Source organism: Haliotis asinina, chromosome 10 (genome assembly GCF_037392515.1).
Source record: "Haliotis asinina isolate JCU_RB_2024 chromosome 10, JCU_Hal_asi_v2, whole genome shotgun sequence".
Classification (NCBI taxonomy): domain Eukaryota; kingdom Metazoa; phylum Mollusca; class Gastropoda; order Lepetellida; family Haliotidae; genus Haliotis; species Haliotis asinina.
This window is the reverse complement of record NC_090289.1, coordinates 54,930,131-54,944,895: the sequence shown is the minus strand read 5'-3', so window position 1 is coordinate 54,944,895 and position 14,765 is coordinate 54,930,131. Positions and strand designations below refer to the sequence as shown.

Sequence of the window (14,765 nt, the reverse complement as noted above, 5' to 3'; positions counted from 1 at the left end):
GAGGAACATAGGGACCTTACTCTTGTAAGAATAATGGTGTTTTATCGTAGCAACTGCGTTTACTACACTATGGCTCTGTATCCGGCCGCTGCTGACATTTCAAACTCCACCATTACTCTGTACGTTATGTTGCGGTCAAATGCCATATTCATAGTTACACTGAGATCATGTGGTCTGTGGTAAGTCACATGACTGTAAAAAGAGAGGTAACTTGGGGCAGAGGCGTGAGCTGCTATGCAGTTTGGGGAGGCTGACGCAAGTGACAGTGTCAGTCAGAATTCAGTGTTGCAATACGGTTTTTCAACCGGCAACAACAGGGACACAGTGTATACAGGATTAAGAACAGAATAAAGATTTGCTGTGTTGGAACCGTAGAAGTTATTTGTACAGACATTTGCAGCGGTGACACATTATTCAAAATATTAACCACATATTATGATACAATATAATATTCTGTTTAATCTTATTAAATTGGTTCCTGCAGCCGCATGCACATTGAATACTGTTGATTGACCCGTTACAACACAAAGTGAAGGAATGTGTTCCCTAAGAATCTATGCTGACCAGCAAAAAATGCAAATCAGGAAATCCAGACAATTTATTTTCTTGAACACCTCTACACTCATACTAAAATAGTATATTGTCAGCAGTTTTCATTAATTCTGCGTTTTCATTGCTGGTCAGTATATTAAAAACTGTGCATGTAGTGGGAGAGTCGTTTAGTGGTTTAGTTTTACCAGACAATCCAGTGATCAACAACATGGGGATCTATCTGCGTCATTGGGAATATGTGCAAACCAAGCCGGCGAGTCTGACCACCCGATACCATGAAGGCCAATATTCTAACCAGAACCTTCACGGGTCAGTGGGACAGATAACTTGAGGTATCATTATTCATGTTTTGGATTTGTCCAACAGGGGTAACCTAGTGGATAAAGCTCCTGCTCGTTACACCGAAGACCCGGGTTCCATTCCCCACCTGGGTACACTCACTGTAGCCCATTTCTGGTGCCCACCTCCGTGATATTGCTGGGATCTTGATGAATGTGGCGAAAAACCACACTCTCACACTAGAGATGTCTAATAGTGGCATCTGTATTTGTAGGTTCTTGGATACATAAGTGTTTTAAAATACGTCCACTTTTAATAGCCTTGAAAAGGAACTCAGGTGCGGCTTATTTACAGGAATGAATAAATTTAATTATAGACAATATACATGAGTTGAAGTGTAAAGCTGAAATTAAAAATTTAATACAATAATTTTAAATGTAGTGGTGTCATCTGACAATCAGTATGTTGCGACCGTTCACCTCACAAGGTCGACTGACTGGGCATTTTATAACATACTGGTGCGAAGGTGAATGTATATTGTTCGTTAGTTTGGGCAAAAGGTGTGCTTTTTCGTGTGTGTATATTGGCTAGTGTTAAACAAGAAGTCGCCATTAAGATGGAACGTTACTGAAACCAGTTTCCAAAACGAGGATGCTGTCATATTCGTGCTGTTTATTAAGTATCACACAGTTACCCAGTAGGCATCTGCTATTGAATGTTTGTTGTTGAGAAGGTTACCAATGAAAATGTATATTTTTTGTATTATCTTAATTCTCTAATACTGAAGCAGTGTGAGATAACTGATATTTCGTCCAACCAATGTTAAACAAAGTGAATAATCTGTCGTGTAGTCCTTTGTTTCAGGAGTTTACCAGTTCAAATCTATGATCTGCTCAGGGAAACGAATAAGGGAACACATGAAAGTACAAGCGTTCCTTTATTCTTTTCAAAATTTCATCACATTGCAAGTGAAATGCTGGAAATAAATAAAGGCAGCCTTGTACTTGTATGTGTTCCCTTTCTATGAGTATATTATATAGTTAAGACCATGATGACATTGTAACGTCATGACCAGAAATAACGAATGGGTGGCAATTATGAAACACCTGCATGGGTAATCCTTTCAAAATATTATTTTGCAAAGTATGAATTTTACAGTAGGTCCCATTTAAAAGGTTATGCGCCGATGAGATCCTGAATAAAACAGACATTACGCATGAAGAAGGGCATTTTGACCTCCATGATGCGGTTCAATGTTCTTTCAAGAGGTGATACATATCCTAATGTCGTTAACTCCAAAACACTTGGTTTGTCTGAATTTCGGTTCAACTTCCCTATGACGTCTAATCAAAATACAACAGGACATCAGTATGCGATCAAGACATATATACACATACGAACCGACTACTGCATGGCTTTTTCTTTCAGCATTGGTCCTGACAGCGGTATGCTAGACCAGATATATTTTTGTATGAAGTCATTAAATGTTTTAGTGTCCTCATAGCGACAGGTTCCGGAAAACAGTTGTGGAAATAATGACGAAGGCCAAACACTATGAAGCCCAAAGTAAATGACTTAATTGCAATTTTACATATCTCCACCCTTAATCATAATCACCATCCCATTGTACATTGACTTGCCAGCCGACCCGTATCGACTGTCATTCTCACTTCTCTACATTCATGTTCATACAGATACTGCCAGGCACCGCTTGGGAAATACCCTTCAAGTCAATCGCACGTAAACTCTCCACATCACAATCACTGTCACTATCATGGCAGCTTGCGGCCTTAGTTGAAATATGCATGTTGGTATGTTGGAAACTTTAACGTCGATGTTACAATAGTCTCCTAGATTTTAATCTGTTTCGAAACTGAAAACAGTGACACTATTAGTAAAAAATACCTCATCCGATATGGATGGAACAAATGTATATTGGCCCAATCACTGAAGCGTTATAAGGGAGTCCTCGGTGTGCAAGAGGAGAAACAAGCATGAGGTACCACACTATGTCTGTAACGAGAGAACTAAATAGAAACTAACCTACAGCTACACACAGGGATAATGGCGTAAAATCTAACAATGTTATCACACAGGTGTGGTCCAGTCTATAGACATATTTGAAACATTCAATAAAGTACGGATATAGTTTTCTCTAAACGATATTGCCTATTCATCGTCTATTCATCATAGGACCCGTGAAGGTCCGGGGCAGAATAGGCCTTCAGCAACCCATGCTTGCCATAAAAGGCGAATATGCTTGTCGTAAGAGGCGACTAACGGGATCGGGTGGTTAGACTCGCTGACGCATCGGTTCCCAATTGCGTAGATCGATGCTCATGTTGTAAACTCACTCACTATTCATCATACAAAACGGTTTTTGGCACTCTGCTAGATTGTACTTTCTGGAGCCGTAATGAAAGTACGAGTACCAGACTTCCAGTTGTCACGCCGCATCTTGAATATTATCCAGTGTCGCTTTATAAAAACAAAACACTATATTTCCTCACAAATTATTTCAAACACGATGTTTCTGATCGATGGTATTGAATTGCACAGGTAACTTCAGGGATCATATGTATTTTGGGAAGTACTTAACCTTAAATTATGGTGCAACCACATCTGCGTGTTCATGGTTCACTTTTGTCAGCAAATTGTCAGACACGTTTCGGTATGTCAAATATGTCCTCCTTGTCCTCCGCATGCGCCACGCTTGTAATAATTAAATGAATAAATATTGAAAACATAATGTTGAACTGTAACGAAAATTTAATACAATTAATTCCAAATGTAGAACGTTGAAGGTATTACATGACAATCGAGCGTGCTGTCACCTTGATGAAATGGCTTTCAGCGATATTCTACTACTTAATGAACTACGAATGTCACTGAGCGGCGATGGACAGAGTGGATTTTTCTGGACATCCTGGTGTAGTATCTCGTTATCAGTAATTAAGAAGCTGTTATCCATAAACGTGTCATGTGTTCGTTCAACTTCTAAATGCCTATCAAAAGCAGAATCTTTACAAATGTTTGGCAAAGAGTATGCCATTTTCGTATTAAAATCGATGAACTTACCTCAGATGTCAGTATCAAGATGGAACTTACCATGAACTGTTTTCCAACAGAAATCCTGTCATATCATGTATGTTAATATCCTGTGTTCTAACGAACATCACTTAGCTATCGTGTGCTCATCTATTACTGCCGCAGAGAAGTTTACCTTGGTTAATAAATATCCAAGTTTTCTGATATTAAGGAAATATGATATAGCTAATATTTCATTTTTCTTTAAAATAGTAGCAGGTGCTTTATAGACTTGTTATAATTAAAGGCACAAGCTGCAATCTACATAACTAAATTCAACGAGTCCGATTTAGATTTGTGTTATTTGAATCTGTCATTTGGTAATTTCCTTCAAGAGTGCATCAGCGCGTAAAGAATGGCACAAAAATAGCATGTTAATAAGAATGAATATAGTTTTACGCCGCAGTCAGAAATAGTTCAGATATATGGGGCGGTCGCCAAATAATCAAATGTGCTTCAGAATATCCAGTGACCAACAGCATGAACATCGATCTACGCAAGTGGGATACGAGCCTCAACACCAATTATGCTAATATGAGCCAAAGTCGGTTCACAGCAGTATTTTCACCGGTTTCCTAGTTACTAGTGATTGTTGCATAGTCTTCAGTTAAAGTACAGGCAGATGTGGGTACATTGTGAATTTGATGGTCCCCGTATCCTTTCAGGGAAACAGTATGTTTACCTTATTTATACCCCCACAGATAGCACAGCAAGACAATATCTGTTTCCGAGCTAATAATCACATATTAGCCGTTATATAGAATAGGGTTTTGTTCAACGTAAGTGAATGCGATGTTTCTTTTGAAAAACACAAAATTACATGAGACTGAACTATAATGTTCTTGACTACTTTGATACGGTATTCATCCCTACATTCAATACAATTAAGCAAAACAGAATCGACCGTGATTCTTTTATCATACGGGATACAAACTGTAGAATTCTCACCTTTCAATAAACATGCACGTAAATATGCATCTTTCAATAAATATGCACAATATGCATTGTGACCTGTGAAAACATCTACAAATCTGCATTCATTTGGTTTATATCTCTGCCCTTACATCTAGAGTCAATCCAGTTTTGTTGTTTACCGCCGCACTCAACAATATATATGGCGGTGTAAACGTTAGAGATATACCCAAACAATCCTGAGACCAACATCATGGAAAACGATATATAATACAAAAGTGAAATATTGCCAGCTGAATTGAATCAAAAGTGTCATCAGAGAAAATACCTCAAATTTTAATATACAGAAGATCAAACTGAGAATACGTGTCAACCAGCAATACCAACTTCCCGCCATTGTTGTCATCTTATGGTGGAGGATTTTACATACATTTAGTTGAAATCGCTTGGTGGGGGTCTGAATTCCGATAACGTTACCTCAGTTACAGTAGTTTGTGTCATTTTTGGGCGTTCTGTCTCATATTGCATGAAGCCCGCTTAGTATGCATATAACAATTAAAATGTTATTGTGTTTGGCGTGCAGTCCATGGCGTTTTGTCTCTATGTCATGATACTTGATTGCTTGTCTGGGAGACTGAGTGATTTAGTTTGACTAGAGGTTATGATGTGTGGCCAGTGTTCATGTATGTAGGATTTAGTTTGTTTAGAGGTTGTGATGTGTGGCCAGATTTCATGTATGTAGGATTTAGTTTGTCTAGAGGTTGTGATGTGTGGCCAGTGTTCATGTATGTAGGATTTAGTTTGTCTAGAGGTTGTGATGTGTGGCCAGATTTCATGTATGTAGGATTTAGTTTGTCTAGAGGTTGTGATGTGTGACCAGTGTTCATGCATGTAGGATTTAGTTTGTCTAGAGGTTGTGATGTGTGGCCAGATTTCATGTATGTAGGATTTAGTTTGTCTAGAGGTTGTGATGTGTGGCCAGATTTCATGTATGTAGGATTTAGTTTGTCTACAGGTTGTGATGTGTGGCCAGATTTCATGTATGTAGGATTTAGTTTGTCTAGAGGTTGTGATGTGTGGCCAGATTTCATGTATGTAGGATTTAGTTTGTCTACAGGTTGTGATGACTGGCCAGATTTCATGTATGTAGGATTTAGTTTGTCTACAGGTTGTGATGTGTGGCCAGATTTCATGTATGTAGGATTTAGTTTGTCTACAGGTTGTGATGTGTGGCCAGATTTCATGTATGTAGGATTTAGTTTGTCTACAGGTTGTGATGTGTGGCCAGATTTCATGTATGTAGGATTTAGTTTGTCTAGAGGTTGTGATGTGTGGCCAGATTTCATGTATGTAGGATTTAGTTTGTCTACAGGTTGTGATGACTGGCCAGATTTCATGTATGTAGGATTTAGTTTGTCTACAGGTTGTGATGTGTGGCCAGATTTCATGTATGTAGGATTTAGTTTGTCTAGAGGTTGTGATGACTGGCCAGATTTCATGTATGTAGGATTTAGTTTGTCTAGAGGTTGTGATGTGTGGCCAGTGTTCATGTATGTAGGATTTAGTTTGTCTACAGGTTGTGATGTGTGGCCAGTGTTCATGTATGTAGGATTTAGTTTGTCTAGAGGTTGTGATGTGTGGCCAGATTTCATGTATGTAGGATTTAGTTTGTCTACAGGTTGTGATGTGTGGCCAGATTTCATGTATGTAGGATTTAGTTTGTCTAGAGGTTGTGATGTGTGGCCAGTGTTCATGTATGTATGATATAGTTTGTCTAGAGGTTGTGATGTGTGGCCAGTGTTCATGTATGTATGATATAGTTTGTCTAGAGGTTGTGATGTGTGGCCAGATTTCATGTATGTAGGATTTAGTTTGTCTAGGGGCTGTGATGTGTTGCCAGTGTTCATGTATGTATGATATAGTTTGTCTAGAGGTTGTGATGTGTGGCCAGTGTTCATGTATGTATGATATAGTTTGTCTAGAGGTTGTGATGTGTGGCCAGATTTCATGTATGTAAGCTAATGCTGTGTTTGTTTCCTTGTTTAATTCGGAGGTGGACAAATAGGAAACAGTAAAAGTACACGTGAAATACGTGCATGTGAAGTGTTATAAGGAAACAGCAGGAGAAACATTTTAGTCCTACATTTGTAAGGGGGTGGACAAATGAAATTCATGGATTATTCATCCAGGCATCAGTGATGAGATATCAAGGATGGCATTTAACAAGGCAGCCAGTCACCTTTATTGACATGATACAGTAGGACATTCATCTAACAAATCACCTCATATATTATGATAGTCACCTAACAAATGACCTGACTTAGCAGGACAGTCACCTAAGAAATGACCTGACACAGTAGGACAGTCACTTAATACATGGGCTGATGCAGTAGGATAGGTACCCAACGAAGGACCTGATACAGTAGGACAGTCACCTAGCATATGTCCTGATACGTAGGACAGTCGCCTTACATATGACGTCATGCAGTATGACAGTCTCCCTACAAGTGACCTGTTAAAGTAGGACAGTCACCTTACAACTAAACACCTAACATATGTGATGATAGTAAATTGAGAGAACCACGCCACCTGACGATGGTGCCGTTGTTTTGATTGGTTAATAATATCCTGTCAGATGACGTCAGTCTAAAAATAGATACATGTCTGTTTCTAACGGTTGTACAATATTTGGGAAACCCTCACGTAGCTATCAATAGGACAACATTCTTTCAATGAGAAGTAGGTCACATAATGAACTTGGAAGAGTTAGCATGTCATGAGATTCCATATGGAGAGTTGAGAAAGTGTTGTGTTAGCTTATAAATATGGGTTTTGTATCATTATACCTCATTTAACACGTAATCATGCCAGCTGAAGAATGGGAGGACTATTTGTCTAGTATTTACTTTAATCCCAAACATCCAGCCTCCTTCTCGGGTCCAACTAATTATAAGTTATATCACATGGTGAAAAAGGATGGCAAATTTGAAATCAGTTTACATCACATCAAGAAATGGCTCGCATCTCAAGATGGCTATTCACTTCAGCGACCTCTGAGATACAGATCCAAACGGAACAGAGTGATAGCTACAGGATTGAATGATCGCTGGGATATTGATTTGGCTGATGTTTCAAATATTGCTTCAGAAAATGATGGAGTGAAATATTGACTGATAGTTATCAATGTGTTTACTCGTTTTCTGTGGGTAGAACCATTGAAAACTAAAACTCCAGATGCTGTCATTAAAGCACCGAAGAGGATATTTTCCAGAGGTACTCTACCAAATATCATAATGTCTGACAAAGGTCGCGAATTTGATAACAAGAAAGTGAGATCCTTCCTAGCCAGCAAGGGGCACTCGGAGCTGATTTTGTATGTTTTTGAATTTAACCCATGCCTTTTCCCCCTCAGGCATTTTGATTTTCTGCATTTTATGGTCATAGCAAATGGGTGTATGGTTTTCTAACAAATCCTTTCGTGTGAAGCCGTGAAGACAATGTCTACAGTAAAAAGCAGTTCCATTATGCTTTGATCGGTCTCCCATTAATCTGCTAAAGTTTCTTATCAAACAAAAATGTCTCTTTTCATCCTGATTCAACAGTAATAGATCTACTGTTTTATCACACAAGAGCTTACTGACATGTAGAGGAAACACACCATCCTTCTCCTCATAACCATACACATTAACAGAAATATTGTCAATCCCCCACATGTTCAGTTCTGATTCATAGGCAACATATTTTGAAACTCTGTTGGCATGATCTTTGAATGATAATGGATGCAAAGCTGCAAGAATAGACCAAACAAAACATTTCTGATCATTGTTTTGAATATTCACAATAGCTGTTTTGCTTTTCAAATAATTTGGTAAAGGAATGAAACTGGATGCCGACAAGGGAACATACTCAGCTGTGTTTACTTCCACATGTATGATGTGATCTAGGATCCATCCACTCCCCTCAGCCTGAATCTCCTGAGCAGAAGAGTACAACTTTTGGAAAGCCTCGGCTAACTGCTCATTGACTTCTGCTAAGTTTGTTACCCACAAATTTGTTGTTCTCAGAACAGGCTCTGCCAAATGACTTTGATTATTTTCGTCATATTTGATATAACTTAATTTGAGGGTGAGGAACCATTTCATACCTTTCTTCTCCAACAAAAAATTATGAAGAATATCGACAATGTTTGTCTCTTCATCTGCAAGATATTTGAGAATGTCTACATCATTAGCTTGGTTTGGAGTCAGTGTTGTCGTCCTCAGTGTCCCCTCTAAGGTTGACCTTTGACCTCCTCCGTACTGGTTAACACGCCTGGCTTGATACCTCTCACGCCGTCTTAGGCACGAGTCGCATTCGTGTACATTGTTACCAAAAAATCGTTCTCCCAAAGGCCTCCGACAGCTTTTACATTCCCTTCCATTATGTGAACAATATTCACAAAATCGTTTCCCCGGCAGTAGGCACTTGAAGTGCCCACACCAAATACAGGTGTCAAAACGTGCTGCAGGGGAGGTTTCCTCTGACTGCAGACATGGACGTTTAGCTGCAGGCCCTGATGAAGTTTGTTTTCTCTTCAAAGTGGACTGCTGACAGCTATGGCCTTGAAGTGCATCGAGGCGAGAATAAGACTTCTTACACTGCTCGCATTGAAATCGCTGGTTATCATGTACGGTGCGAACATGACGCAAAAGGGATTTATTGTGTGTGAATGTTCTATTACACAGATGACAGTGGTGCAGCATGTAATGTGTAGGTTGCTGTTGAGTACACTGCTCTGACGTTTTCACACTTCGGGTGGCTATCAGTTCAATGCGTTTTAGATTTACTTCGGGATCATTTGTGCAGTGGTGTGATTCGAAGCCCATTTTTCCAGCTCTTGTATGGATTGCACATTGTTGAGGAAATCTCGCTTCTGCTCCATCTAAAAGGAATGTTAAACTAAATGGTGAAAATGTGCACTTTTCTCAAAACATTATTATCTCAGTACATTTGCTAATATAGAAACTATATTATTATCATATGTTTTACAGATTAAGATTAAAATGCAGCAGAGAGGGTTTGGGTGATCCTGGCACAGTCAGGCTGGTCAAGCTCATCATCAGCTCAGGGCCCTCACCCCCTCTACATGCAGCCCAGACAGCGAATGGGACTTCTCCCAGGAAACACTGCCTAGTCGAACCCACCAAGAACTTTCCGGAGAATATGGAGGCTCCCCAACACTGCAGCCTTCTGCATTACCCAGATTGTCAGAAGGGCTGTGCTCCCTGTGGAGAACCCGGGCACTCTCCTGATCTGCGCCAAGAGATCAGGAGGTACCAAACCAAGGGCACCGAGAACAATGGGGAGCCTGACGACAGTGTACTTAGGATACAGGCGAGACATTTCAAAGGCGAGGTCCGCATATTTATCATGCTTTTCCTGAATCTTGCCAATCACATTGCTGTCAAAAGGGACAGAAAATTCTATGATATAAATATTTTCATTTGCTTTATCGAAAAGAACAAGATCAGGTTTGTTGGCTGGAATTCGTCTCAGGCTGTATATTGGCCTATTCCAGAGAAGTTTAAAAGCATCATTTTCCAGGACGCCCTGGACATGTTCAGGGTCATACCATGGATGGACCTCGGAGTCAAAACCACAGGCATGGCAGAGACGATAGTAAAAGCAGCGAACCATGCCATCGTGTCTTTTAAGATATGCTGTTTGTGCCAAGGAAGGGCATCCACTGACAAGGTGTTGGACAGTCTCTGTAAATTCATTGCAAAGACGACATTTCATATTGATATTTTCTTTAAGAATAACATTCTGGCGATTGCGACTGGGAAGTGACTGGTCCTGAGCAGCAAAAAGGAAGCCCTCAGTTTCACATTTGAGACCAGCCGACTTCATCCAGGCGAAGGAGACGGTTGGATTGCTGTTCTGTTCCACACACTGCATGTACACACGATGTAATGGCTTCTCAGACAGCTTCTCCACAAAGGACCGACTCTGGGCAGACTTGGTGAAAGACTTCACCTGGTTTACTCCCATCGCTTTACCGTCCAGCAGTACATTGCCATCAACAAAATCAACTTCAAATTTCGGATTGTGTCCAACAACCTTGGCACGCTTAAAATAGCTGTGGAATTCCTTGCTTTCATCGTGAGTCTTGACGTGCATCACCAGAGGATCATCCGATAAATAAATATGTGCAAAAGTGCACAAAATAATTCTATCATGAAGAGCTTCCACATTAATCAAACCCCGACCTCCTGAATTGATTGGCATGTATGAACGATTAAGAGAGGAACGAGGGTGGTGTGCTCTGCTATCAGACATGATCCTTCTGGTCAGGCGGTCAAGACCCTGGATGTCTTGTTTTGTCCAATCACCTACTCCAAAGGAATAGGAGAGGACTGGCACAACAAAAGTATTGGTGGCTTTGACCTTGTTTCGAGCATTTAGCTCGGAGCTCCAGATTTTCTTTAAACGAGATTTATACTCGGCCCGAAGTTTATCCTGAATCTGGGCATTCTGGAGTGATGTACATATTTAAATATTACAATATATATTTGAGGTTTTACTTTGAATATACAGATGAAACTAATCGAAGGAAATAGACTGGCTCTTACCTCATGGTGATAGGTATCAGTTGTTTCTGTGAGACAGCTCTTCAAAAACATTCGATTTGTTCAGCTGTTGGTTAGGAAATGAAATTTTAATCTTATGCAAGCTTTTTTACACGCATCGTAAAGGACGAGTTCATGCTATGTAGTTCATATGCACACGCCTTATGTTACACAAAAAGCAAACAGTACTTTACCCCCTCCCCTCAACAATGTTATCGTCATACTTAGTTCAGACATGTCTCACCTGTTAAAACATTTGCACATCCATTCAAATTAAGTAATCTGTCTAACACTAATGAGTGAGTCACGTCATAATGAGAATCCCCTTAGAAACTGGGAGCTGGTTTTCAGTAACTCTATTCAAAGATGCATTGCGAACATCATAGAACAGGTTCTCTTATCATTTGAACGGGGACACTCTCTCATTTACCATAACTAACTCATTTCGAAGTGGGCTAAGGGGTGACCTCCATATGAGAAATACACTTCCATTATTCTCATACAGTCGGGTTCAGAACCAACAGTCGACCGCCCCTAGCCGGTGTATATATCAACGATAATCACATAAACATTAAGTAAGATGACGAATGCGCTATCAACTACCACCTCATTCATATACTATACATAAGAATAGAGTATATGTAAAACCTTAAAGACAGTTCCAGTAGGAAATACATTTGCTAAACTAATCATGCTAACAACATATTCAAAGCATTATCATCTAGGCAAACATAGTAGAAATGTCAGCACGTTTGTGTCATGTATCTGTCTAACACTAATGAGTGAGTCACGTCATAATGAGAATTCCCTTAGTCACTGAGAGCTGGTTTCAGTAACTCTATTCAAGATGCATTGCGAACATCAGAGACCAGGTTCTCGCATCATTTGAATGGGGACACTTTCTCATTTACCATGACTTACTCAGTTCGAAGTGAACAGGGAGCGACCTCCATATGAGACATTTACACTTCCATTATTCTCATACAGTCGGGTTTAGAACCAGCAGTCAGCCTTCCTTGCCGGTGAATGAACAAAAATAATTCTCACTCACTAGCAACATATAGAAGTTACGTGGGGATGTATAACTAAAACAGATAAATACAATAATTTTAAAGCAAAGGTGATAATTCATTCATACCAAGCCGTAAACACAAAGCCGATTTTAACCTGTTTCGCGCTAACGGTTACAGAGAAGTTGAGAGCAACAATGTATCCGTCTCCCGAGAGCTTGAAAAAACGCGTCCTGCTCGAGCGGCGACAGCAGATGAAATGACAAATAAGGCAGGTTTTCTGATGCAATGTCAGCGTAGCGAGTTCACTTCTTACGTCCTATTCCTCACACGTCTTCAGCTGGAGTGATTTGAAAAGAGCATAACCTTTCACAAAAGTCAGCGGGGGAAGTGTTTATTTCAGCCAGGGGGTTACGATGTAATATTCATTCTTAGGGTAAGCCTAGTAACGTTAAATAGGTCAGTAAATCACCCCTTTATCTTTAACTCGGCCAACCGTTACTCAAAGCCCCGCTCTGTGGAGCCAGTGGAATGCCTTGTGAGAAATATGTCTAGATCACGCGTTATCGCAGCAATTCAGAGGGTTTGTTTATGATACGATGACGCACTCACCGACCAGACAATCCAGTGATCAACAGCATGAGCATCGATCTGCGCAATTGGGAACCAATGACATGTGTCAACCAAGTCAGCAAGCCTGACCACCCGATCCCGTTAGTCGCCTCTTACGACAAGCTGAGTCGCCTTTTATGGCAAGCATGGATTGCTCCGACATTGAAGGTTCTAACAATGTTTACTTCTATGATATGATTGGGTAGACTGATATTAAAGGGTCTGATATTGTTTCCTCTCTGCTGTTCACTCAACCCAGTGTGGCCGAGTGCTGTTATAGACAAGTGATGACTAAGTGAAGCAATTCAAATTCGAGCTGCTTAGTGCGACCTACTTTCTTAAATTTGGCTTCACTGCATTTGCGATCTAATAGTAGTGAATTCATGTTTAACTAGTTGTACACTCATGTAAATGTTGATGCTTCTATAGGTTAGATACACTCACTTTATGCACTCTACGATATAAATAAATCAAAACTTGACTAATACATTTTGTAAACACACTTGAGGTACAGCCGCTGTGTAAACAAAGTACCTTAGGCGGGAGCGATGTGTACCGGTAGTGTTGAACCAATTTACTATAACCTCCATAGCCCATAAGCATACATGAGTATGTTAACGCGGCGTGACTATACATAAGCACAGGCATTGTCGGGTTGAGCTACATCTATTGTAGTGTGACGTCACCAGGCAGGATATTATTAACCAATCAAAACAACGGCACCATCGTCAGGTGGCGTGGTTCTCTCATTTTACTGTCATCACATATATGGCTTGCTAAAGTAGCACAGACACTTAACAAATGCCCTGATTTAGTATGTTAGTCACCTTACCTATCACCTGAACCTTACAGTAGGACAGTCACCTAACACCTAAGATTACCTAGTGGAGTACGTCCAGTGGAGTACGTCCCAGCTAAATGGGTTATGCGTGTTACATCTGTGGTTCGGTCTAAATTGAGACGATAAATCCTCTGCCGACAACCACGGACAAACTGAACATTCAGTTCAAACAAAACGAAGAGATTTCACTGATAGACTAAAGGCAAAATGTACTTGTGGATATGTTTGTATCAGAACAGTATATATGTACGGATGCATTGAAGAATAATTGTGCACAAGACTAAATGTAAGGCGGTGTGTAAAATGCAAGATTTTGTTCTCACAAGGTGGTGTTTCTATTATAATTTTTACCGTCTTGGTAACATGTTCTTCGGTCAAAATTCACTCTTATTACCAACATCAGTGTGTTTTCTGATTAAAAACGCACCTATATAGGGAGACCTGGTAACACTTTCCTTGTGGCATTCGTGAAAATGAAAAACACATTTGCATATCGTGACATCTCGACAAAGGAAAGCTCTAAATGTGATTTCCGATTATGTGTTAATCACAACTGTCAACTCAAGCCTTATTGGCACAAGGAAAAGGCTTACTGTCAGATCTAAGGCGTACCTGAGCTATTTACGACTAATATGACAACTGTCATAGGAGTTCATGAGATGCGGACTTAAATGTTATCAGTGATCATTCAGGGTATTCCCAACAGGTAAATACATCCATGTAATTATACACTGAAAAATAGCTACACTTTGTAAAAGCAATTAAAAGAACAAATGTTGATGTTATGATAAATGACGAGTCGATTCAGTTAGGCTGGAGATCTTTCCTCGTAGCTTTGTTGTGAGCAATTAACGAATGGTCAAG

At 40.0% G+C, this 14,765-nt stretch overlaps 1 pseudogene; it reads right to left on the bottom strand.

Moving 5' to 3' along the window:
• Window positions 1-8,171: 8,171 nt before the first annotated feature.
• On the bottom strand, window positions 8,172-9,751 carry LOC137298789 (uncharacterized; annotated as a pseudogene).
• Window positions 9,752-14,765: the final 5,014 nt, after the last annotated feature.